Consider the following 24893-nt stretch of genomic DNA (forward strand, 5'->3'; position numbering starts at 1 on the left):
CTTTTTAGTAAACTGACAAATTCACGTTGAGTAAAGTTCAGAACTGTTAGCATCTTATAACAGTGAAGTGATCTTTCTCCAGCCTTCCATCAGAAGGAAAGTGAATGTTAATGGCTCCAGTTAATCCTCTAGTAAGCATCAAACACACTTACACAATAAAATGGTGTTGAATATATAATTTATATTGAAGGTTTAAAATTTTTTTACTAGCATTTATAGACAAGGTCAGACTTTAGAACAAACAAACATTCATTATGTATCATGTAACAGCCATCCATAAAATAAATTTAATTAATGCTAGAATGTCAGCCATTAAAATGATTACTTACAGATATACTGTGCTTAAGCCTCTGGTATTTAAAATACAGTAACCTATATTCTTGCTTCCAAACATACACACAAATTTCAAGCCTCTTCATTGAAAGGTAGAAAGCAAAGTTGTTTTTCTCTTTATATTGCTTAACGTGGTCTTCCAAGAGCTCTAAAGCCAAAACAGGATGACTATATTTACAGTGCACATAAGTTACCTTTACTTACATAACTAACATTTGCAACATTGTGAAGGATAGGAGATTCATCACTTCATGAAGCCTGGAAACCATCATTAGTTTCATTTTCATGGCAATTGTTTCCTCACTGCTGTGCCTCCGATAGCCTAATGTATCTATGGCACACTACATACTAGATAAGTATATGCATAAGCTCACATCTATCATTATGGCAGAAAATTTGATTAAAAGAATGTGCACAACACAGAGAGAACACATTGACCTCTATTAGCCTCTGCAAATAAAAAGTGATTTTATCAGCTTCTACCTCAATTCCCCATCCTTAAAATGGGAATAAGTTGCCATGGAATTGTCCTATGAGACCAAGATGAAAACTACAAGCATAAGTAATCAGTAGTTCTACTAATAAAACCACTCCACTCTCATTCCCCACGTGCATGCTACCCAAGTCATCAGTTCTGATTATCATCTCAAAGCCTAAAAGCACTAACCCCACTCCTTAATCTATCCACTCTGTTGTCTGTAGTGCACAATCTAGCATCCCCATCACCACTGCATTGCTGCTTCTTGGTTATTATTATTATTATTACTACTACTACTACTACTGTTATTATTATTTTAAAAGCTCAGCAGGTTGACTGAAGCTGAGATTCTGGTAATGCAGCAGAAATGTATTTATTTATTATTGCATTTATATCCCACCTTTCCTCCAAGGAGCTCAAGGTGGTCACATGGTTTCCCCCCTTTCCATTTTATTCTTATACCAACCCTGTGAGACAGGTCAGGCTGAGAGACTGTGACAGGTCCAAGGTCACCCATTATTATCTTTTCTAATGAATCGTGTCTTCTCATTATGTGTCCAAAGTACGATAACCTCAGTTTCATCATTTTAGCTTCTAGTGACAGTTCTGGTTTAATTTGTTCTAACACCCAATAACTGATCTTGTTTGCAGTCCATGGTATAAGCAAAGCTCTTCTCCAACACCACATTTCAAATGAGTTGATTTTTCTCTTATCCGCTTTTTTCACTGTCCAACTTTCACATCCATACATAGAGATCGGGATTACCATGGTCTGAATGATCCTGACTTTAGTGTTCAGTGATACATCTTTGCATTTGAGGCCCTTTTCTAGTTCTCTCATAGCTGCCCTCCCCAGTCCTAGCCGCCTTCTGATTTCTTGACTATTGTCTCCCTTTTGGTTAATGATTGTGCCAAGGTATTGATAATCCTTGACAAGTTCACTGTCCTTGTCAACTGTAAAGTTGCATAAATCTTCTGTTGTCATTACTTTAGTCTTTTTGATGTTCAGCTGTAGTCCTGCTTTTGTGCTTTCTTCTTCTTTTATTATTATTATTATTATTATTATTATTATTATTATTATTATTATTATTATTATTATTATTATTATTTTAAAGCTCAGCAGGTTGGCTGAGGTCCACACACCACAGCTGAAATGTATTTGTTTATTTATTATTGCATTTATATTCCACCTTTCCTCCAAGTTGCTCAAGGTGGTGCACATGGTTCCCCCCCCTTTCCCTTTTATCCTTACATCAACGCTGTGAGATCAGTCAGGCTGAGAGACTGTGTTGGCCCAAGGTCACCCAGTGGGCTTCAGGGCTGGGCGGGTATTTGAACCTGGTTCTTGGTCCAACACTGTAACCACTGGTGCTGGAAGACAGGACTGTACATCTTCAGACTTTGCAGATGTGGAGGAAGGTGGATCCCAGTTTGATTGTACCTTTCAATTAAGAAAAGAAAGCAACACCTCCCTGTCTGCAGGGAGCTTTTAATGGAAAGGGATATTTGGAGATTTGATTTTGCCACGCACCATTTTTTCAATTGAGACTAAAATTACTGTTAGGGGGGCCGGGGGACAAACCTTTTTGAGCTTACAAAGGGGGTTCCATACTCATAAAGGTTGGGAACCACTGGGCTATATAAAGAACCAACTAAGCAACTGGAAACTAATTGTAGAAAGCAACTGGAATTTTTTACTGGTTGCTGGGTTGATTTTTCTGTCCACAGGCCTCATGCTGAAAAATTGGGAAAATCAGGCCTGAGTTACAGCCTAGGTGCCCAGGCAGCTAGCTAACTGTAACATACACAGCATTATTTCTATTCCTCTAGGGCTGTTTTCATCATTTGGCATCAAGTAATTAAGAAGAAAAAATACCACTATGATTGTGAGTATAGTGAGTGCTTTAAAAGAGTAAAGGGTAGCCATTTTTTCATATCACTTTAAGTTATCTCTTTATTTCACCCTTTAGCAATAAGCACACAATTCTGGTCTGGTCATTATAATAATTGCATAATTAACAAACTCTTACTTCTTACTGCAAGCAAACTAACATGCTTCCTTATTGCTGGCTGGGTAGAGAACACAAATGAAAATGAAAAGCAGAGCAAAGGAAAGTCCAAGGGCTGAAGTCTAACTGTAGCTCATAACACAAAGTTCTAATATTTAATTAAAAGGATCATGTAACTATACAGGCTGTTTTTTTCAGAATCGCTTAAGTCATTATAGGGCGATTGTGATAATGAAACAGTCATCCTCAGTTAGGGAAAATCTTGAGTGAGCAGGCTTTGGGGGCTCTTCCAGATGAGGCTTTTGTTATGCACTTGCTATGCCTTATTCACTGAATGTTTCAGAGGATCCTATTCTTAAAACTGCTCCTGTTCTTAAAATAAGCTGTCATTGTCTGTCATGTCACAAATTAAAAATAAGACAATTTCCCCCTAAATCCTGGGGGGGGGGAGCACAGCTCAAGGGGAGGCACCCTAATTTGCCCCCTCTGGCTACAGGCCTGTTTGGGGTACACCTGGATCCAACATAGTCACTGGAGGTTCAGGTGGCCTCAGTGGCTAGTAATGCCCTTTTCCAGCTCTGGCTGGTTTGCCAGCTTCGGCCCTGTTTGGATAGTGATGTCTTGGCCACAGTACTGAATGTTCTAGTAACTTCCAGATTTGATTATTGCAATGCGCTCTATGTGGGGCTGCCCTTCAAGATGACTCAGAAGCTTCAATTGTGGTATTCCAGCAGCCTAGATCCAGGGTGCAGGGAGGTGGGGTTGCAACTGTCTGCAGGAAATCCATCTCCCCTGTCAGGTACCCTGTCCCTAACACCTCTGGTTTTGAGTGTGTGCCTGGTGTTGGGTCCAGGAGACTAAGTGGGGACTCTGTTGGTGTACCGTCCACCCCGCTGCAAAACAGCTTCCCTCTCTGAGCTGGTGGAGCTGGTCTCGATGTTGGTCTTGAGATTCCCCAGGCCGATTGTTCTGGATGATTTCAACATACATGCCAAGGTCAAACTCATAGGTCCAGCTCAGGACTTCGTTGCTGCCATGACAACTATAGGGCTGTCTCTAATATCATCTGGACCAATGCATGTGGCAGGACACACACTTGATCTTGTGTTTTGATTGGGACAGGAAGATGGTGAACTGAGGGTGGAGGGATTCTTAGTGACTCCGTTGTCATGGACAGATCACCACCTGATTACGTTTAGAGTTTGTGCCCCTGGTATCCTCTGCAGGAGTGAAGGGCCAATTAAGATGGTCTGCCCCTGGAGACTTATGGATCCTGATGGTTTCCTGAATGCTCTGGGGGATGTTCCCAGCATGGCTGGCGATACTGCTGAAGCCCTGGTTAATCTCTGGAATATGGAGATGTCTCAGGGGGTGGACGCTATCACCCCAAAGCGCCCTCTCCCACCAGGAAAGGCCAGTAATTCACCTTGGTTTACTCGAACCTTGGGCCTGATCAAACGGCAGGGATGACGGCTAGAGCGTCATTGGAGAAAAACTGAATCTGTTTTTTACTGCACTGGCTAGAGCTTATTTTCGAGCCTATCATATGGTGGTGATGGCAGCAAAGAAAGCTTTCTTCTCTGCCTCCATTGTATCTTCTCAGTGCTGTCTGGTGATGATTTTCCAGGTGGTTCGGGGTCTTTTGGGCTCTGGCCTCATATTAGACTCTGGTCCCTCAGTCAGTCGCTGTGACATGTTTGCGAGGCACTTTGCAGATAAAATTACTCGCATTCAGACTGACTTTGACTCCTTGTTAATTACCATTCTGCCAGATGTCCCCGAGGCCTCCTTTGGTCAGTGTTCTATGGATAGCTTTCAGCTTGTAAAGCCTGAGGATGTGGACAGGATTGTGGGATAAATGAGGGCCACTACCTGCTCTCTTCACCCTTGCCCATCCTGGCTAATTAAATCTGCCAGATTGGGACTGGTTGGCACATTTGATTAATACCTCTCTAAGGGAAGGTTCTATGCCAACATTGCTGAAGGAGGTTGTGATAACACCTTTGTTAAAGAAGCCTTCGTTAGATCCTGCAGATCTTAATAACTTCCACCCAGTCTCTAATCTCTCTTTTCTTGGCAAGGTGATTGAGAGGGTGCTGGCTGCTCAACTCCAAGTTTTCCTGGATGAATCAAGATTATCTAGACCATTTTCAATCGGGCTTCAGGTCAGGTCATGGGACAGAGACTGCATTGGTTGCCCTGCTTGATGACCTACACCGGGTATCAGACAGGGGGAGTGCATCCCTGTTGGTGCTGCTGGACCTTTCAGCAGCATTCGATACCATCAACCATGGTATCCTTCTGGGCGATCTAGCTGGGATGGGTTTGGGAGGCACTGTTTTGCAGTGGTTCCGATCCTACCTGATGGACAAGATGCAGAAAGTAGTGATGGGAGACTACTGCTCATCCTGTTGGCCTTTGCTCTACAGGGTCCTGCAGGGTTCCATTCTGTCACCCATGCCTTTCAACATCAATATGAAACCGCTGGGAGAGGTCATCCCGAGATTTGGAATACAATGTCATCAATATACTGATGACACTCAACTCTCTCTCTCCTTTCCTTCTGACTGCAGGGAGGGAGTGCTCATCCTAAACCGGTGCCTGGAGGCTGTGAAAGGCCGGATGTGGGTGAACAAAGTGAAACTTAATCCAGGTAAGATGGAAGTGTTGCTGGCTAAGGGGAAAACTGTGCCAGGGATAGGGTTGCACTCCCCTTGAAGGAGCAGGTTTGCAGTTTGGGAGTTCTCTTGGATCCTGCCCTGCTGCTTGAATCTCAGGTGGCTGCGGGGCTAGGAGTACTTTTGGCCATCTCAAAATGGTCTACCAGCTGCATCTGTTCCTGGAAGCAGTTGACTTGGCTACAGTGACACATCCTTGGGTGACATTGAGGCTTGACTACTGTAACACACTCTACATAGGGCTGCCTTTGAAAACGGTTCGGAAACTACAGTTGGTTCAAAATGCTGCAGCCAGAATGTTAACTGGAGCGCAGCGCAGGGAGCATATTACCCCTGTGCTTTACCGACTCCACTGGCTCCCAATTTGTTTCCGGGCCCAATTTAAAGTGCTGGTTTGGACCTTGAAAGCCCTAAATGGCCTTGGACCAGCATATCTGAGGGACTGCTTGCATTCATATGCTCCTGCCCTGGATTTAAGATCATCTAGCTCTGGTCTCCTCTGCGTGCCTAGAATTAAAGATGTCAGACTGTCAGGCACGCGCAAGAGAGCCTTTTCAGTTGTGGCTTCTAGGCTTTGAAATTCACTGCCTCAAGAAGCCCATTCTGCTCCCTGCCTGATGGTTTTCTGGAAACTTGAAAAAACTATCCTGTTCTGGAGAGCCTTTGAGAGGGTCTGACAGGTGAGTCTGACACTGTCTCTACGTATTTTTTTTTAAATTTTCTCGTTTAATTTTTATCTTGCGGTTTTTACTATTATCTCCCCATATTTGTACTCATATATATATATATATATATATATATATATACACACACACACACACACACACACACACACACACATGTAGGTTTCTCGGTTTGTTGGTATATATATGCTTATTGTATTTTATGTATTTTAAATAATTGTTTTTTATGTATTTTAACTTACTGTTTTGTCTTGTGTTTTTATTCAGTATAATTTTATTATGTTTGTGATTTTATTGTAAACCATCCTGAGTGCCCCATTGTGAGGTAGAATTTATTTATTTATTTCATTAAACTTATAGACCGCCCCATAGCCGAAGCTCTCTGGGCGGTTTACAAGAACAGCATCAGAAATACAATATACATATAACAATATAAAACATTAAAATTTAAAATGCTAAGATTAAAACAGTTCCAGCATATACTAACTAATTAAAATGCCTGGGTGAAGAGAAAAGTTTTAACCTGGCGCCAAAAATATAGTAAAGGGCGGGATAGAAATATTTTAAATAAATAAATAATAAATTGGTCCAAAATGCAGCAGCCAGATTACTGGCTGGGGTTCCTTTTAGATCTCATATAACCCATTTTTAAAACAGCTGCATTGGTTGCCAGTTCATTTCCAGGCCAATTAAAGGTGCTCACACTAGTGCTTAAAGCCCTAAACAAGTCAGGTCCCAAATATCGGAAAGCCCGCCTCCTTCCCTACAGACTCTCTCAGGCATTGAAATCAGCACAGTGGTCCCTTTTGATCATTCCACTACCTTTGGAAGTGTTATGAAAATACGTATGCAGAGTAATTCAGCAGTCTGAGTTGCGTGTGTATTTATCTAAGAAGCAGGCTTTTACCCTGCATTTAGATCACTGAGGCTTAAGACTTAGTAAAATAAGAAAAGCTACTTTATTTATAGAAATACACAGTAGATAGGAAAGGCATACCTAGTTCTAACCAGAGCTTGGAAGATTACTTTTAAAAAGTAATAAATTACAGTTACAGTTACGTGGCCCAAAAAAGTAGTAATTACAGTTACAATTACAACGGCTCTGAAAGTAACTGATTACTTTACTTTTTCTCAAAAGTAATCACTACAGTTACATTTCAGTTACTTTTTTTAAAAAAATCTGCAAGGTGCTGGCCTTGGCTGCTGCACATCTAAGTAGCCTAAAAGAACATTAAAAATAAACACACACATACAGAGGTAGTAGAATAATACTTTTTATCCGTAAGATAGCAATGGTGGTCTCTCCACTGGTAAGGGAGGTGGGGAGGGAGGCAGAGGCCACTACTCAGATCTTTGCACGTCAATCCAAGTGTAACCCCCCTCCCCCCCACTCAGCCAGCCAGCATAATCTCTCTCACTCAACCACCTCCCGGACCCTGCCCTGCCACCAAGTAAGGGACACTCACCCAAGCAAACATTTTCCCCTGAGATGCAAAAAAGTTAAAATACTGCAAATGCAGCACAGTAGCCAGAGAGGGTGGTGGAGGCCACTTTATGTGCCAAGTGCAAACACACACACAGACACGTCATCTTTCACCTCCACAGTTCTTTATCTCCATTCTGCTTCTGCCTCCTTCTCCTCTTTTATCCATGTTCTTGCCCTCTGGCTCCTTTTCCCCTCCACTCCATTTTTTAAAATTGTTTTCTCCACTCCACCCCGTCTCACTCTCCACCTCCTCCCTTGTCGCCTCCTACCCACCCACAGATCATGACAATAATGAAAGTTAAAGAGGAAAGCACAAAAGCAGGACGACAGCTGGACGTCAAGAAGACTAAAATAATGACAACAAAAGATTTAGGTAACTTTAAAGTTGACAATGAGGACTTTGAACTTGTCAAGGATTATCAATACCTCGGCACAGCCATTAACCAAAATGGAGACAATAGTCAAGAAATTAGAAGGCTAGGACTGGGGAGCGCAGCTATGAGAGAACTAGAAAAGGTCCTCAAATGCAAAGATGTATCACTGAACACTAAAGTCAGGATCATTCAGACCATGATATTCCCAATCTCTATGTATGGATGTAAAAGTTGGACAGTGAAAAAAGTGGATAAGAGAAAAATCAACTCATTTGAAATGTGGTGTTGGAGGAGAACTTTGTGCATACCATGGACTGTGAAAAAGACAAATAATTGGGTGTCAGAACAAATTAAACCAGAACTGTCACTAGAAGCTAAAATGATGAAACTGAGATTATCATACTTTGGACACATCATGAGAATGTTGGAAGTGGGGCAAGAGCAACTCCTGTTTTGTTCTTTTGTTTGTGTTCCAGAAGGGAGACAGAGCTAGGGTCCTCCAGATGGATAGGCTTGTTTATCTTTACCTGTGATGCTCTGACTGACTTCCTTCTGTCGCTAGACTGTTAAGTCTTTAGGGAAGCTTACCTGCCCCTCCTCCTTCTGCCCTTTCCACTTCCTTCCTTCTCTGTCTCTGCTCTCTCTCCTAGCATGGGGCTAACTCCCGCACCTGGGTGTTACGCCTCCAACTTAGCTAGTTAGTTAGAACTAGGTATGCCTTTCTATCTACTATGTATTTCTATAAATAAACTAGCTTTTCTTATTTTACTAAGTCTCAAGTCTCAGTGATGCTGATGCAGGGTAAAAGCCTGCTTTCTTAGGTAAACGCACACACACGCTGGGACACTTGCATTTCAACATCTGCTGTTACTCTGCTGCTGCTGCGTTGTTTTAAAGTTAATTAAGCACACAAATGCACACAGCACAACAGAGAAGACATGATTCACTAGAAAAGACAATAATGCTGGGAAAAACAGAAGGGAGTAGAAAAAGAGGAAGGCCAAACAAGAGATGGATTGATTCCAAAGGAAGCCACAGACCTGAACTTACAAGAACTGAACTGGGTGGTTCATGAAAGATGCTATTGGAGGGCTCTGATTCATAGGGTCGCCATAAGTCGTAATCGACTTGAAGGCACATAACAACAATGGTTTGCAACAGGAGTAAACATTCAGTTGTACATGGTAATACTGGAATGTAGCTCAGCCAGTGCAGATCATAATTCTTGGACGGCTCTTGTTTCTGCCTATCTGTACTTGTCATCAGAAGAAAGTTGCTTGATGTTGACCCACTGTTGTTGCCACCTTTATGGACTGCACTGTGGAATTTTGGCTTCATAACTGCACTGACTTTTCCCCACCACCACCCTGATCACAAACAAGGGCTGCTAGCTGTTTCTATAACCAGTTTTGATTCTTATATTCAAGGACATAACAGTCAAAATGTATGATGTTTCTGCATTAGATAGGCAGCCTAAATGAAAATTAACTCTGTGTGTGAGGATATGCATGCATGCATATGTACAGCCAATGGTCATATTTGTTCTTTTTTATAGTTTAAATTTAGGACCAATTTCTTGGGGTTATGGAGGGGTGAAGAGTGTTGTGAACTTTTGATCCTCATCATGCAACCCAATTGTCTTTTGCTACTATTTAAAAATCAATATACAGATGGGGGGGAGGCATTAAAATATTTTGAATAAGCAACAAATACAGAATATTTTCCAGGCCAACCCCAGGAGCTGATGGCACAAGCTCCCTGGCCTAGGCTTCTTCACTTCTGCCTTCCCCTCACTTCCTGCATAGTAGACATCGAGATATATTTGCAGAAGTGATAGTGCTCTAAGATATGTAGAAGAACTCATTTATTATATGTGAGTTACATTTACACACTCATTTCTGAATTGGTTTTGATGAAGCAAAGGAACAGAATGTAATCTGGAGATCTTGTCCAACAACTCTGTAATACATTCTTCTTAGCTTCAGCTTGAAAAGAATATTTGCATTTCCAATATATTTTTTGGCTACTACATGAAGGCACTTTCAGACTGCCACTAGTTTTGGGTGGGACTCAGTCACATACCAGCAAACTCAGGTTATACAATTGTAGTTGATGAGGGGGTCTTGCGCCACAAACCTTCCACTGAATATCAGATTTTTTTGCAATGAGAAAAGTAACAGGAAAATACACTGGAAAGGGACAAGGCTTGTTTTGATGCAATGTCATCAAATCTCCCTGCAAACAAATCAGGTTGAATGTTCAATAAACAAATCTTCTGGAAGTTCCCTGAGTCTTTTTTGCACATATTTTGTTAATATCGCTCTATTTCATATATATATAGATAGATGTATACCTTTTGTTTCTTATGTACTATCATAATTTCTACCAATACAATTACTTACTCTTGTAGTATTGACTTTGTCTGTTCTTGCATAATTTGGGGACCCTTTCCTCTGTGCTGAGGGGAGAGGCAACGAGACACAGGGAGGGGAGAGGCAATGAGAAGCAGGGTGGGGAGAGGCAACAACGACACCCAGGGAAGGATGAGGCAACGACACGCACGTGGGGAGAGGCAACGACACCCAGGGAGGAGAGAGGCAGCGACACGCACGGGGAAGAGGCAAAGACACCCAGGGAGGAGAGAGGCAGCGACACGCATGGGGAAGAGGCAACCACACCCAGGGAGGGGAGAGGCAATGACAGGTGAGGGGGAGAGGCAGCGACAAGCAGGGAGGGGAGAGGCAGCCAGCGATAGGCAGCCAGCGATAGGCATGAGAGGAGAGGAGGAGGCAGGCAGGAAGGGGCGGCAGGACAAGCGGTGGAGGCGCACGCATGCGCACGCGCACACACCATCGCCACTCATCTCAGTTCTTCACCTCCATTCTGCTTCTGTAGTCTGGCTCACCATGTGTGAGGCACATTCTTTTGGCCACCAATCACAGGAGCAGACTTCCCCTCCCCCCAAGTAACGGTAAATGGAACGTTGGAAATGTTACAGTTACAGCTGAAAAGTAATTAAGTTACCACTCATTCTGTTACAAGCAAATGTAACGAAATTACCCTCTCGTTACGCAAAAATGTAGTGAATTACAAGTAACTCGTTATTTTTAATGAGTTACTTCCAAGCTCTGGTTCTAACTAACTAACTAAGTGGGAGGTGCAATGCCCAGACTTTGGTATTGTCCTCATGATTCAGGAGAGAGAGCAAAGACAGCAATGTCTCCTCTCTCCTCAGACAGTCAAAGAAGATGACAAAGGGAGGAGGGGCAGATAAGCTTCCATGAGCATATCAGTTAACAACGGAAGGAAGTTAGGTAGAGAAGAACACAGGTAAAGGTAGGCAAGACTAGCCAGCTGGAGGACCCTAACTCTATCTTCCTTCTGGAATACAAAGAAAAGAACCCAAACAGGAGTTGCTCTTGCCCCACTTCTAGCAGGAAGCTCGGGGGGTGTGTAGCCCAGGAAAGGGCATTCTATATGGTGGCCCCCAAGTTGTGGAACTCCCTTTCCACCGAGATGCATCTGGCAACTTCATTGTACAGCTATGGGCAAATGCTGTAGACACACCCCTTTACCCTTGCCTTTGACACCTGAGACGTGTTTTTAGCACCCACCCTATTCTGTCATTTTAGGTTGTTTTTAATGTTAAAATGAAAATGAGAGACAGTGGCATAGTGGTTAGAGTGTTGGACTGCGACCTGGGAGACCAGGGTTTGAATCCCCACACAGCCATGAAGCTCACTGGGTGACCTTGGGCCAGCCACTGCCTCTAAGAGGAAGGCAATGGTAGGGTCACCGTAAGTTGGAATTGACTTGAAGGCAGTCCATTTCCATTTTCAATGTTGTATTTTAAAATAGGGCTCTTTGAATGAAGGGCAGGTAATAAATGTTACTACTACTACTACTACTACTACTACTACTACTACTACTACCAACAACAACAACAGCAACAACAGCAACAACAGCAACAACAGCAACAACAGCAACAACAGCAACAACAGCAACAACAGCAGCAGCAGCAGCAGCAGCAGCAGCAGCAGCAGCAATGGATGCATGCTACAAAAGGAATATCTGTTTAGACAAAAGGCTTGTGCATCTCTAGGCTTAGTAAGATGAAATATGGTTGTCTGAAATAGACCACTGGATGCATCTCCACACAGTGCTAAGCTATTTGCATATTCCCCCTCTGGCACAGCCATGAGGTGGTGCATGGAAGCTCTAACTTCTGTTTTATCGAGTACAGTATGTGATTCTAGTTTCTGATAAAGTTTTGCCAAAAAGGACCTCAAATTTTATGTCAGGCATAAATATAAACCAAGAAATTTTGCTGCGGTGGCCAAGTTTGGACACTACACTAACCTACAGTTAAAATAAAGTATGATTTAATGTGAGCAAGCAGTGTGCTAATGCACACTATGCAAAAGGAGTTTCACTTCTCCTGTGTCAAGGAGCAAAAAAGCCAGACTCTGGCTTATTGTGACATGAAAACCTGGGCTCATGGTTTGTTTTTCTCCAAACAAACTACAAGCGGAAACCAAAAACAGACCTTGATTTCCATTCATGGTTTGTTTGAAGAGAAACAAATCATAAGCCCGGGTTTGCATATAATCACAAACTAGTTTGTTCCCTCCCAGATGCAGCAGGAACAGGAAGAAATGAAGCACAGACTTTTGGTTTAATACAAAGCATGGTTTAATACACCAAGGTAAACAGCCCATTATTTATAAACTCTTTGCTTAAATAGATCACTGGGTAACATCATGAAATTTGTCTTATTTCAGCTTCCGCATATATTCATGTAATACAGCTTTCTTCAATACAAGTACTTTGGAGGTTACTTTGCAACTTTTTTTTTAAGCAGTGAAAGACTACCATGACCAGCTCAACCTTTAAAGATCTAATCTCAATCAAAACTATTTCCCATTGCATAAATACATATAATTTACCTTTTGTTTTATCCAGATGTCCTCCATCTAAGCAGTGTAACCGATGCTTAAGTGTCAGAGATGGGCCACAGTCTCCCATGGGAAACTTTTTTGGGGGGTCACATAGTAGTGGTGGGTAGAGCTATGGATACAACTCTAACTTTGCACAGTAAGTTACATTTCAGCCATGCAAAACATCAGAGGTTTCTATACATACCTTTCCAGCTTGACAAGCAAAAATTATTATAATGGTTCAAGGACCTGTTCCAGCCAAGAAAAGTACTCAACCAGGACCCAGAGCAAGGCCACCAAGAGTTGTGGCCCCTAGAGAATCCCAAGGGCCATATAAAGAGGCCCACATTCAGCCCCCAGGGTTGAGGTTCTTCACCCCTGCTACATGTAATAGAATACAGAACTCACCCATTTTATTAATGAATTGACCCCAAGAAATTTACATCATCTGTACTGAAAGGAACACAATTACTCATTTGTTCATTATCTCTACTTAACTACACATTAAAATCCCCATATAACAAAATCTCTGACCTTGGAAATACTTTCTCAGTATTTGGAAGTATATGCTCCAAGTCCATCAAAATCTGCTTAGCTTGGTGATTTACTGATTTGGGGAAAATCAAATTCTTGGCGTATTCCTCCTTAACAGCTTAAAAGTACTCATTATTTGTTAAAAGTATGTTATATCCATCTGAATATCTGTAGAAAAGAGAACAGCGAAACTTCCGCTCCCACAACTAAAGTATGTTTTAAAAGCTGGGAGAGTCAGTATTTTAAAACCTTACAGATGGGCAGCATAAATACTTATAAGCCATGTTTCTGGTATGCAAACTAAGTCAAATGGTTGCATATAGGAAATAAATTCAGGATCAATAACCTTGTTTGCTTATCCTGTTCCCTGAGGCGAACGAACAAGAAGTACTCAGATTGATCTGGGAAGCTTTTAATATTTTTTTTAAAAAAGCACTTCCACTATTCCTCTGGCCTGTACAATTCAGATCTTCTTTGCAACTTTGAAGGGGGTTTACCTAATATCAACAGGCCAGCCATTACTCCTTATCCTGTGATTTCCTACTGTATGCTTTATTTCTTACTAATAGATGCTTAAGGCCTGGTTCAGTGATAGTTTGGAATTATTTCCTAACAATTGAGACTGATAAGGAGGTATTCTCTGCAGATTCCTCTAGCATTTGCTTTTATTAATTTATTTTTAACATATTTAATTTGTTCTCTATAGAGAAGAATCCCAAGGGACCCCTAACAAACCTTCCTTGACTGACTCATATAAATTAAGAACAGTCTCTGCATCTTCTAGGCCAGTGTTCTTCAACCTTAGGTCCTCAGATGTTGCTGGACTACAACTCCCATCATCCCCAGCCATCTTAGGCAATGGCCAAGGATGATGGGAGTTGTAGTTCAGCAACATCTGGGGACCCAAGGTTGAAGAACACTGTTCTAGGCTACATTTAAGAGGATAGGAATTGCAGGATTTCCAAAATTTGCCAGTGGTCCTCCTGTTCAGACTGACCACTGCTTGTTGTGACATTTGAATGAAGACAAACCATGGTCATTATAACTATGGCTTGTTGAAATAAGGTAGATACAGAACTATGGCCTTGTCGGCTTAGTGCTAATGTGTAGGCTCCAGGAGATGAGCTTGCAGCCACTTTGTTCCTCTGTGATCCTTTTTGTTTGCTGCTGTACTGCACTCATGGTTAGTCTGGATAGAGCTTAACCACCAGCTCTGGTTTGGATGACATGCTACGCTCATTACCATGTAGCAGCAAAAAGGACTGCAGAGGAGCAAAGCAGGTATGAGCTCCTCTCCAGAAGCCCATGCGTCCACACTACGCCCACATTTGGCTTAGTGTAATGTGCAAACCAGACCATGAATTTAGAAACATGGCTTGTTTCAACAACCCATAAGATCAACCACAGTTTTGGATTCACAAGCAATACTAAAGAGTGGATAAATGAAAATAGATTCTTCCAATTTCCTCCTGGTATAGCTACACCTGCAGAACAGTGGAGCCTGTGAGCCAGAGGCTTGTAATGGAAGGACAGGAAGGGGAAGCCTCATTGTATAAACAGAAGACTGCTCTCATAACATTGAGTATAATCCAGGGTCTTGCTTAGCTGAGCTCATTTAAAGGTTCAAGCATTAACACATCATAAGGACTGTTAAAAAGGTTCCAAACCAAAATGCACATTAACTGAAGGAACATAATTTTAATAAGATGCAGAAAGAAAAATCCCAACATGTTCAAGTTTATAATCATCCTGCTGTTGAATTATTTAGCTCGGCCCTCCCCCACTCAAGGAGAAGCAGGCAACTATGAAACCAGATTACCTTTTCTCACAACGTAAGCCTTAGTGCAACAACATTATAGTGAATTGCCTTCAGTGCAGAGGCGCACATTAGCTTAGCATCAAAGGTTTGGTGCTCAGACGGACATTACGCACTTTTGCATAAATAGAAAGCGCTTCTGCTCAAACATTTCTTCCTGCAGAAGTTCCTCATAACTTATGGCTTGCCACTGGCTCCCTGATGTTTGGAATGGACCAACCGGGGGGAGGGGCTGGAGATAGGGAGAGAAGAGAAGGAGCTTTAAAATCCTGTGCAGAAGCGGAACAGCTGCTGCTGGTGGTCTTGTTACTGGCATTTACTGTACTGTCTTAAATTCATGATCATCAGCTTTCTGCTAGTAAGAGAGCTTACCGAACACTTGGCTTTTAGAGTGGACAGATTTAACATTATTCTGGCCATGTCTAAAATATACCAGGATGCCAACCACTTTCAAAATCATTTTTTTGCCTTGTCAAAAGTACCCTTTAAAATCGAAACTTTCCCAATACATCATTTCACTGGAAAGGTTGGGGAACTATTATCATCCATGGTGAATAAATGCCAGCAGGGAGCACAACTAGAGTTGTCACTCCAATGCTACAGTCATTATTAAAAGGATATAAAAACTTTGTGATGTAGCCTTTTAATGCAGCTATATTGCTAGGTCATTGCAAATACTATATGTTTTTATCTATAGTGCTCTAAACATGGTAAAAAAACTGGAAACTAATAATCCATTTTTTTAACCTGTTACATATAAACGAGAGCATACATTTGTTTAACTGCAGTTTATGGAAACAGCTAACAATGGACTGTAATTACTGCGTGAGTACAAAATGTCACAGCAACATATGCAAAATATAATGCACACTCCTTAACCTTTTTACTTACATTTTTTCAATCACACAGTTTCAGAAAATGTGAGATTCTAAAAATATAAATCCAGAAAAAAGAAGTATGTTGCAAGCCTTTGTACTGGGGTGGGGGAGGTCAAGACTTGCTTTAGATAATACTGACTGCATTATTTGACAGCAATGTGTATGAATTCAGTTTATATAACCCTTCATTATGGACATTATATCCAGAAAATTCCCTTACATCAAAAGTTCAATGAACACAAGAGTTTTCATGTTGTGCACCATCACTTAGCCGACTCCCTTTCATGAGAAGTTGACCGAAGACTGACACCAGGAATGCCAACACTGTATGCAGATTAGACTCCCTACATTCCCACCCTCCCCCTTCTCCCCACAATCTATTGGCAAGAACTGCTGCTTCTCTGCATATATTACCAATATAAACAGTTATTTTGGATCCCGAGTCTTGATTTAAGATGTATTTATGTAAATGGCATTTTAACCTGCCTTTCAGAGTTCTTGTCCTCACAAGGCATTTTACAAGTTATAAATAGTTCTAAAACCATAATAATATAACCATTAAATATTTAAATATTAAAACATTAAAAAATGGGAGCAGCTAAAAAAACTTGTGCAGCTTCACTGAACCAGCTCTCAACCTAACCTACCTCATGTGCTTGTTGCAAAATTAAAAGGGGGGAGCACCCAGGAAGAAAAGTGAGCTGCAAATTTGCCACATTCACAAACCATGCAGTGAAGGGGGGAAAACATGCACAATGGCAGCCCCTGCCCCACTGCTTTAACTGCAACATCCCACAGTTCTACAGCAAAATACCAACATAAAACAGCTTGCACAAAAAATACTTTGAGCATGTGCAACTCTCAGCCTAATCTACCTCACAGGGTTGTGGGAAAGACTCCATACACACTGGAGATGAAAAACAAACAAACAAACAAAAACCATACACCCCATATAACAGTTTATTGTCAAAACCAGTTGGTCATGGCAGATTTTTTTTTAAAAAAGCAGTATTACTTTCTTGCCAAATAACAGCAGTGACACCTAAGTAAGTGCTGCCTAATTGTTTAAAAAGATAGGATTGGAATTTTAGAGAAAGATTTACAACATGATGTTTTCCGATGTCTACTCAAAAATACCACTGATTTACAGCCCTCAAAAGTAAGTCCTACTGAATTCAACGGGGTCTACTTTCAGATATGTGGGATTAGCATTATAGCTTTACTCCCAGAAAAGTGAGTATAGCATTAAAGCTTCATATTGGGAAGGTTTCCAAAGTCAGTTTAAAAAACTTTGCATGTACACTTTAATTATTTACTGTGCATGCCTACCAAGATCCTGCTGTGATCTTCTGTTCTGGACCTCATGCTAGATGTGCACACAGAGAGAAAAGTGGGCAAGCAGGGACACGTGGTGCTGCTGAAAGCTATACACTTACTCAACTCATGTGATGTGAAGACACACACCATTAACCAATATGCAGAAACAATTAGGAAAAGGCAGCTATTTTCAGGACTTGCAAGAGGTTCTAGCTATTGCGTGGAGTTCAACAAAACCCTCGACAATCACTCTTTGACTTCACATATTGGCTAAAAACCTGAACAGACAGGGATTGGAGCAGCCAGTAGTTCATTTAATAGAAGTTGTGGCTGAGAGTCTGGGGCCCCTGGTAGAAATGGACCCTTTTTATCTATCAGCAGCCCTGACCGACATCATAAAAATAGGATCATGAAGTTCATAAATATTAACTCAAAGACATTTGAGCATTTCTTGTTCTCTATATCTTACTATGGGTAAACATTTAAGTGGCATCTTACACTGCACTACTGTGCCCATTTGTCTGGAAACCACACAACTTCCTGCTAAAACTTGTACTAGTGCTTTTGCTTTATAAAACTGTCAGACCATTTATAATAAATAGAAAGGGTGGGTATGATGGCAGCAGGAATGCAGACGTTGCCAGTAATCAATAATTTTGTTTGGAGTCTTTACCTAGATCAATGATTAAAATGAGTGTTCAATATGCTACTTTTCTCCTAGCTGTAAGTTGTTAACATACAGCAGCTATATACACTGCCACAATACTATGGAATTTCTGTCTCACGAGACCAAACCAAAAGGCATCTCTCACTTGGGAAAAGTGGCCAATACAAGGAAATTCTATTTCAATGATCCTCAGTCAGAAATAAATAATGTAACCTGTTCCCCAGCTGTTGACACTATTGAACTTGGTATCAAGAACTTCAGCCAGTATTAAGGAGTTTTTAAAATTACAGCAAGCATTACCAAAAGCAAATTACAACATTAATAGTAGTTTATTAATGTATTAATATTGATGCATTATGTGAAGTTTAATATAAAATTATTTTTAATAAAGGGGTAGTTGTAAAGGATAGATTAGGAAAAATGGTAATTCCTGGTGGAGGAGTTAATATCTTTTGTTCTCCAAACCATTGTTTTGACCCAGCCTGGAAACTGCTGGAGGCTCTCTTCCAGTCTTGAGTACGAATGTGTCGACAATACCAACAGAAGTATTTAATAAGCAACTGTTTTCCCCCCTATCAATAGTTGTGTAGTAAAGGTGCACTGAAAAGTCAAAAAATGGATAGTTGTTGTTCATGAAGCTGCAGAACTACCACCTTAGTATACTCATATGTTTCTACACACACAGCCTCAGCATCAGCATTGTTTTTCGCATTCAGAATAAGCTACTGCAGTCAGAGCAAAGTTTTTCCTTTATGATAAACAGGAACACAAAGCCCCAACAGGCATCATTCATTTCAGCCTTGCCAATTCAGCAGCTCATTTACTGATATTGTAGTATTTACATATGCATAGAAGCAGGCACCTCACAGATCTGTAATTTCATTCCCAGCAGCAATTGCTTGTTGTCTATTTCAAACACAAAATTATAATTCTGAAAGTCATTATTGCAGCTGTATCAACTTTCCTTCTCATAAGAGGTGAAGTTTTTCCATACTAAAATATACTAATTTAAATACAAAGCCAAAATGGTTAAAACATTATCTGTGTGCATTATGAATTCGTATTATGGGGAGGGCATGTTGTATAAATGTTCTTTGCCATTCACTTTATTAGACACAAGAAGACAGACAATTGCTTTATGAAAATTCATGCCATAATGAATTGGTCAGTCTTTAAGATGCTATAGGACTTTTGGTTTTTTCCCCTTCATCAGCTAAACTTGGCTTCTGGATTTATTTGTAGTTATTCCGGGGCATGTTGGTTGACAGCCTTCAGATATATTACTTTCAAGGTAAACAAACAAACAAAACAGAGTTCTTGCTTTCAGCCCTTCTCTCATATGCCCACTCTGGTGAAGAAAAGGGCTGGACTGGTGACAAAAGGAAGGTAGATTTCATCTCTCTATCTTAAGTAATTTGAATCCTTATTTTAGAATTCTCAGTTTCATTTTACAACTCTATTCCTCCTGTTCTACTATCCTCATAAAAAAAGCTGTACTGGAAATAAAAAAATATTTATATGAACACCTTTGAAGTTGGTTAAATGGTTAAGGTTTGATAGCCTTAATTATGTTGCAAATAGAAGCCCACTATAAATAAGAATTATTAACTGAAATAAAAGGAAGTGCAAGAGGCAAGAGCAAACAACACTGAAGCCTCAGTTTGAGCTGAATAAAAAGTACATAATTGTATTGGAAAACATTCAGCTCTGGGCTCTCTGCCATACAGGAAGAGTGTTTAATTACCAACACTGACATAGCAATATCAACAGAAGACTGAATATTCAAAAACCACATGCAATTTCTTAATGCCCTTGATTCTTTCCCTTCCAAGGAAGAGACAAGGCTCCTCATTTATCTTTTTAACTTACTCATATGCCCTAAGTACACAATGTGGGAATACTGGCTACTATTTTGAAACTCGCATTATAAGTGAAGAAGAGCTATACTTCACAGTGACTCAGTTAAAATACATTTATTCAAGCTAGCAGCTTATATACCAAGGAAAGGTTTAAACGCTAATTAAAAAAATAATTTCCAAAATAATGTTTTCATTAGATAGTAGCCAGAAGCCACCAGTTCTTTCAGTTATCTATAAATACTTTCTCTTTTTAAAGCAATCACACTGTTTCTGGTAAACCCATAGGCTCCAATCAATGGGTTAATGAGAAGCAATTATTTTGTAACTTAGACTGCAACCCAAGACATACCTTCCTGGGGATAAGTCCCACTGAATTCAGTAGGGCTTACTTCTGAAAAGACATGAACAGGATTATGCACCCTACTTGAGAAGAGCCCTATTTAGTGCAGTGGGACCTACTTCCACTTAAACATGAACAGGACAAGGCTGAAAATGACCACTATGTCTACTCAGAAGTAAGTCCTACTGAATTCAGTGAGATTTATTACCAGATAAGTGGAGTGAGAATTACAGCCTAAATGGGATATCTTTGAGAACCAGAAATAAGTAGCCAGCAGTATTTTGCTTGTCAAGGAAATGTCCCCAGCAAGGACATGACATTTAGGAATAAAGTAGCAAGCTAGACTGGACCTTCAAGTGCCTTACTGATGAGTGGTACAGTAGGGCCCCGCTTTCTGGCGTTCCGCTGATGCGGCGGCTTTCAAATAGGGGAAATTCCCCGTTTCAAAGCTGATTTTGCGTTTTTTTGTCATTTTCACATCATTTTCACGCAACACGACCCATTATAGTCAATGGGTTCCGCTTTAGAGCGATTTCTGCTTTACGGCGGGGGCCTGGTCCCTAACCCGCCATATAAGCGGGGCCCTACTGTATTGATGGTACTTTGCTTTGGTAGGGCTTGATTCTATTGTCACTGTGATTATGAAGTCTGCTTCAAGAGACACTTTCTACAGCAGGCCACATGCTGCCCTTATGGGGCACTGTCAGATGCTTACAGGGTGGTATAAGAAAACATGCTGCCATTCCATAACAGCACGAGTTTTTTTCCAATAAGACCTACTGTGTGCAGCCCCCTCTTCTTTCCTACAACTGCAGCAGCTAACATGTTTAGTCAGGATGGTGAGGGGAACTTGCTGTCACCTTGCCCTCTGCCTCCTGATACGTGTGGAAGGTTGTTATGCTGCTGCACAGCTTCTCTCCTCCCTCCCCCGCATCACACTTTGAACAAAGCTTATGACAGAGCTAGCCTCTGGAAGCAGCCACAAAGTTTGCCGTTTGGGAGGAGAAGTAACAGCTGCAGACGCTCAATGCTTTTCCTGGAGTGGCCTTCAAAAAAAGCAGTTGAGTATCTTAAGTGCCTCCCTATCTCCCCACGTCTTTCCACTTCCTCCCCGTTTCTTGATTGAGCATCACAACTGATGGTCTCTGGTTCAGTGACACCTTTCACTTTATCTAAGGGAGAGAAGAATGGGTGGTTGAAGTTGTGTTCGATCAGCTCCAGCCATGCCATTAGCAAGTGGCCCTCAGGGGCAAAAAGGCTGCCCATCCTAGTTCTATACAGAGAGTAACTATCATAGGGCAAGGTTTTGATGCAGACTGGGAGTACTGGACTTACCATGAATAGACGTACCCCCCAAAAAAACTAGAGGGAAAGAGAAGACATGAAGGGATTGCTTTCTTGTGGGGCAGTGGGAAGCAAATGTGGTGCACATTAAGCACTGCCATAAAAGGCATGTTCATCCATGCAATTTCAACACAAATAGGAATAGTCTGCTGCAGCATGCAAAAACTCCTAACATTCCAGGTACTAAGATAGTTACTTAACAATCATGCATTTTTTGAGCAACGTCCTTTTTATCCTCAACATCAGTAGATGTTATAAAGATTTGCTGCAGATAGATGAGAAATCTTGGGAGCCGTATTTAAGCCACACTAGAGATCTTTAAAGGAAGAGTGGAGTACAAGAGTAACAAAATTGTCTTACCCCTTATATACCCAGTTGATCACTGTGCTCTGCAGGCAAGGGCCTCCTGCAGATACCATCTTATCAGGAGGTCCATTCCGCACAACATAGGAAGCGGATCTTTAGTGTTGTGGCACCGACTGTCTGGAATTCCCTCCCCTTAAATAATAGACAGGCACCATTTATGTTATCTTTTCGGTGCCAACTGAAGACCTTCTTCTTTCAATGGTCTCTTTTAAGTAGAGACCATATCCCAGTCTGAGTCTGTGCTTTTAAAGACATTTTAAAAACTTTTTAAAAATATGTTTTAAAGTCTTTTGTTTTTAAGATGTTTTAGAGTGTTTTGTTTGCTGCTCTGGGCTCCTTCTGGGAGGAAGGGTGGGATATAAATTTAATAAATAAATATTACTATTTTCTCTAAGCTTTTTTAACAACAAACTGCATGTCCATCTTATGGAAGTTTTTTCTAGTGCACATTACTCAAGTATTCTTATGTCCATGTCATATGATCATCAAGTCCTACTGACAGCACTTCCCATTGTACCCATATTCACTGACATGCTTTATCATCCTGGCATGCAACTTTCCCCCATCCTTGTCACTGCTTCCAAATTCCTTGACAACTTTCCTTCTATGTAAACACAGGAAACAAAGTAGGCACTGAATCCTTCTGACTTTTCCAAGTCATTTTTCCCAACTCATCTAAATATTTTATATCTTTCTTTTTGCTTCTAAAAAATATTTCTAAATCCCTCCTTGTGGTTTCCAGCACCTCATGGCAATTTCAACATGCTTGGTACTGAAACACTAATGCAGTACCAAAACACTCACTTCTTTGTGAATGGTGTGACTGTCTGTGACCAAGACAGCTGATGCAAAAGTTTGTAAGGATGAAACCAAGCTCTACAGGACATAATTACTTCTCATTAATTTAGCAAAACCATAGTAACCAGTGGTATTACTAGAAATCTTTTGGTAATTTAACTGCAGGAATACCAAGTGATATTTAGTTTTAAATATTTTGAGAGAAGACGACACATGAACATCCACACATAATAAGTTCTTGGATAGGATAAGGAACCTTTTTCAGCCCAAGAGCCACAATCACTTCTGGGCAATCTTTTGGGACCTGCATGCTGCATTGTGGACAACCTTCTGGAGGGTTGAAGAATTAGTTACCTTTGTTTGGTAGACTACATTCCAGCCACGCAGAAGTCACAAGACACACACTGCTCTCTCGATCCAAGCAAGAGGTATTATCACAGTTCAAGGAAACAGTCCACAACCATGCAAAAGCATTCAAGAAGGGAGTAGAGCAGGGCTAGCAAGATGTGTCACCTGGGGAAGGGCACAGCTTGGACAGAGTCCCAAGGAGCAGATATAGGAAGTTGCATTCAGCCCTTGGGCCTGATATTCTTCACCCCTGTTGTATGACAAAGACTGAGAAACCAGACTACAACAATACCCTTGTTCTAAAAGCAAGTGACATTGTGTTGTGAGAAAATTGAGCTCGCGCCTTGCTCTGGTCAGTGAAGAAGTTGGACAACAGTTTAGAAGAAAAAGTAACAAAAGAATTTCATTTAAAAGCACTCACACTAGCAGCACAAGCAGTATGGGTGCAGTCAACAACCGACTGCCCTTTGTTTGCTTGTAATTATACCCCCAAGTAAACAACCTACACAAGAATACCATATAAGGCAATACTATGGTTTTTCACATTTTGATAGGCTATCTTCCATCTTACAACAGCTCAGCAGACCTAACACATTTCTGGTCATTCCCTGAGTACGTGACCTGCTTGTTTGGCTGAGATGGCAGATTCAGGACATTCATTGTAAAACGGAGGTGTCAAGTTGTAAAGTGAAATAACTTCCAACAATTGCTAGAACTAGCTTAAAAAGTTTTAATATCCTTTCAGAAAAGGAGAGTTCCAGAAACAAAGCTACTCTACCCTGTACTGAATAAGCCTTTGCAGATATACCTAACAAGTATAAAATCCACAAAAATATGCTAGTTTTGTGTTGTCAAAAGAAACTTTGATTCCTTTCTGTTTCTCTTATATGCACATGTATGTCTGCAAATAAGCTTGCAGGTTCAGATTCCAATTTGCTCCTTATGGATGTCTGTTGTTATTTTTATTTTATTCATAGGTTATCTTTATATCCTGCTTTTCCCCCAGGGAGCTCAAGGCAGCACACATGGTTCTTCCCATTCCATTTCATCTTCACAACAACCCTGAGATGGGACTCTCAGCCTAACCTAGGTCCTAGTCCAACACTCTAAGTCAGCCTTTCCCAACCGTTGGGTCCCCAGATGTTGCTGGACTACAATTTCCATAATTCCTGTCCATTGGCCATTCTAGCTGGGGCTGATGGGAGTTGCAGTCCCACAACATCTAGGGACCCAAAGGTTGGGAAAGACTGCTCTAAGTACTAAACCACACTGTCTACAGTGTCTGCATCTCAGCTGGTTCAAAGTAGAGTTGTTCAGTTATTTCAGAAAAAGTAATTACATTCAGAAGAATAGAGAGCAGCCTTGGAGTATTCAATGCTAGATTTTATTATCTCTAGACTCCACTATCCCTCCCCTCCTTTTTTTTTTACTATGCATTGTCAAGGACTACTCAAACGTCTTATTAGGTCATTTATATAGAAACTCTCAATAGGCAAATTATTTTACAATTATCTATCACTACAACAAATTGGTAAATAGGTTAGACTCAGAGTCTTATCCAAGGTCATCAAGCAAACCTGAAAACTGAAGAGATTTGAACCTGAATCTCACATGTCAACATCCAGCACTATCTGCTACCACAGTACAC

At 41.0% G+C, this 24893-nt stretch overlaps 1 protein-coding gene across 5 annotated transcripts in view; it reads right to left on the reverse strand.

Annotated features, from left to right (window-relative positions):
* PKP4 (plakophilin 4) overlaps positions 1-24893 on the reverse strand; it is a 147769-nt gene that overhangs the window by 93839 nt on the left and 29037 nt on the right. For 2 of the 5 annotated variants that reach the window (XM_061608708.1, XM_061608707.1), the window contains exon 1: positions 330-351. The exons of the other annotated variants lie outside the window; for them this stretch is intronic. The gene's annotated coding sequence lies outside the window, so the exon portion shown is untranslated. Of the gene's footprint in view, positions 1-329; positions 352-24893 lie in introns of those variants that run through there. 5 annotated transcript variants of the gene reach the window in all.

The sequence above is a fragment of the Rhineura floridana genome, chromosome 2 (assembly GCF_030035675.1).
Source record: "Rhineura floridana isolate rRhiFlo1 chromosome 2, rRhiFlo1.hap2, whole genome shotgun sequence".
In the NCBI taxonomy this organism is placed as follows: domain Eukaryota; kingdom Metazoa; phylum Chordata; class Lepidosauria; order Squamata; family Rhineuridae; genus Rhineura; species Rhineura floridana.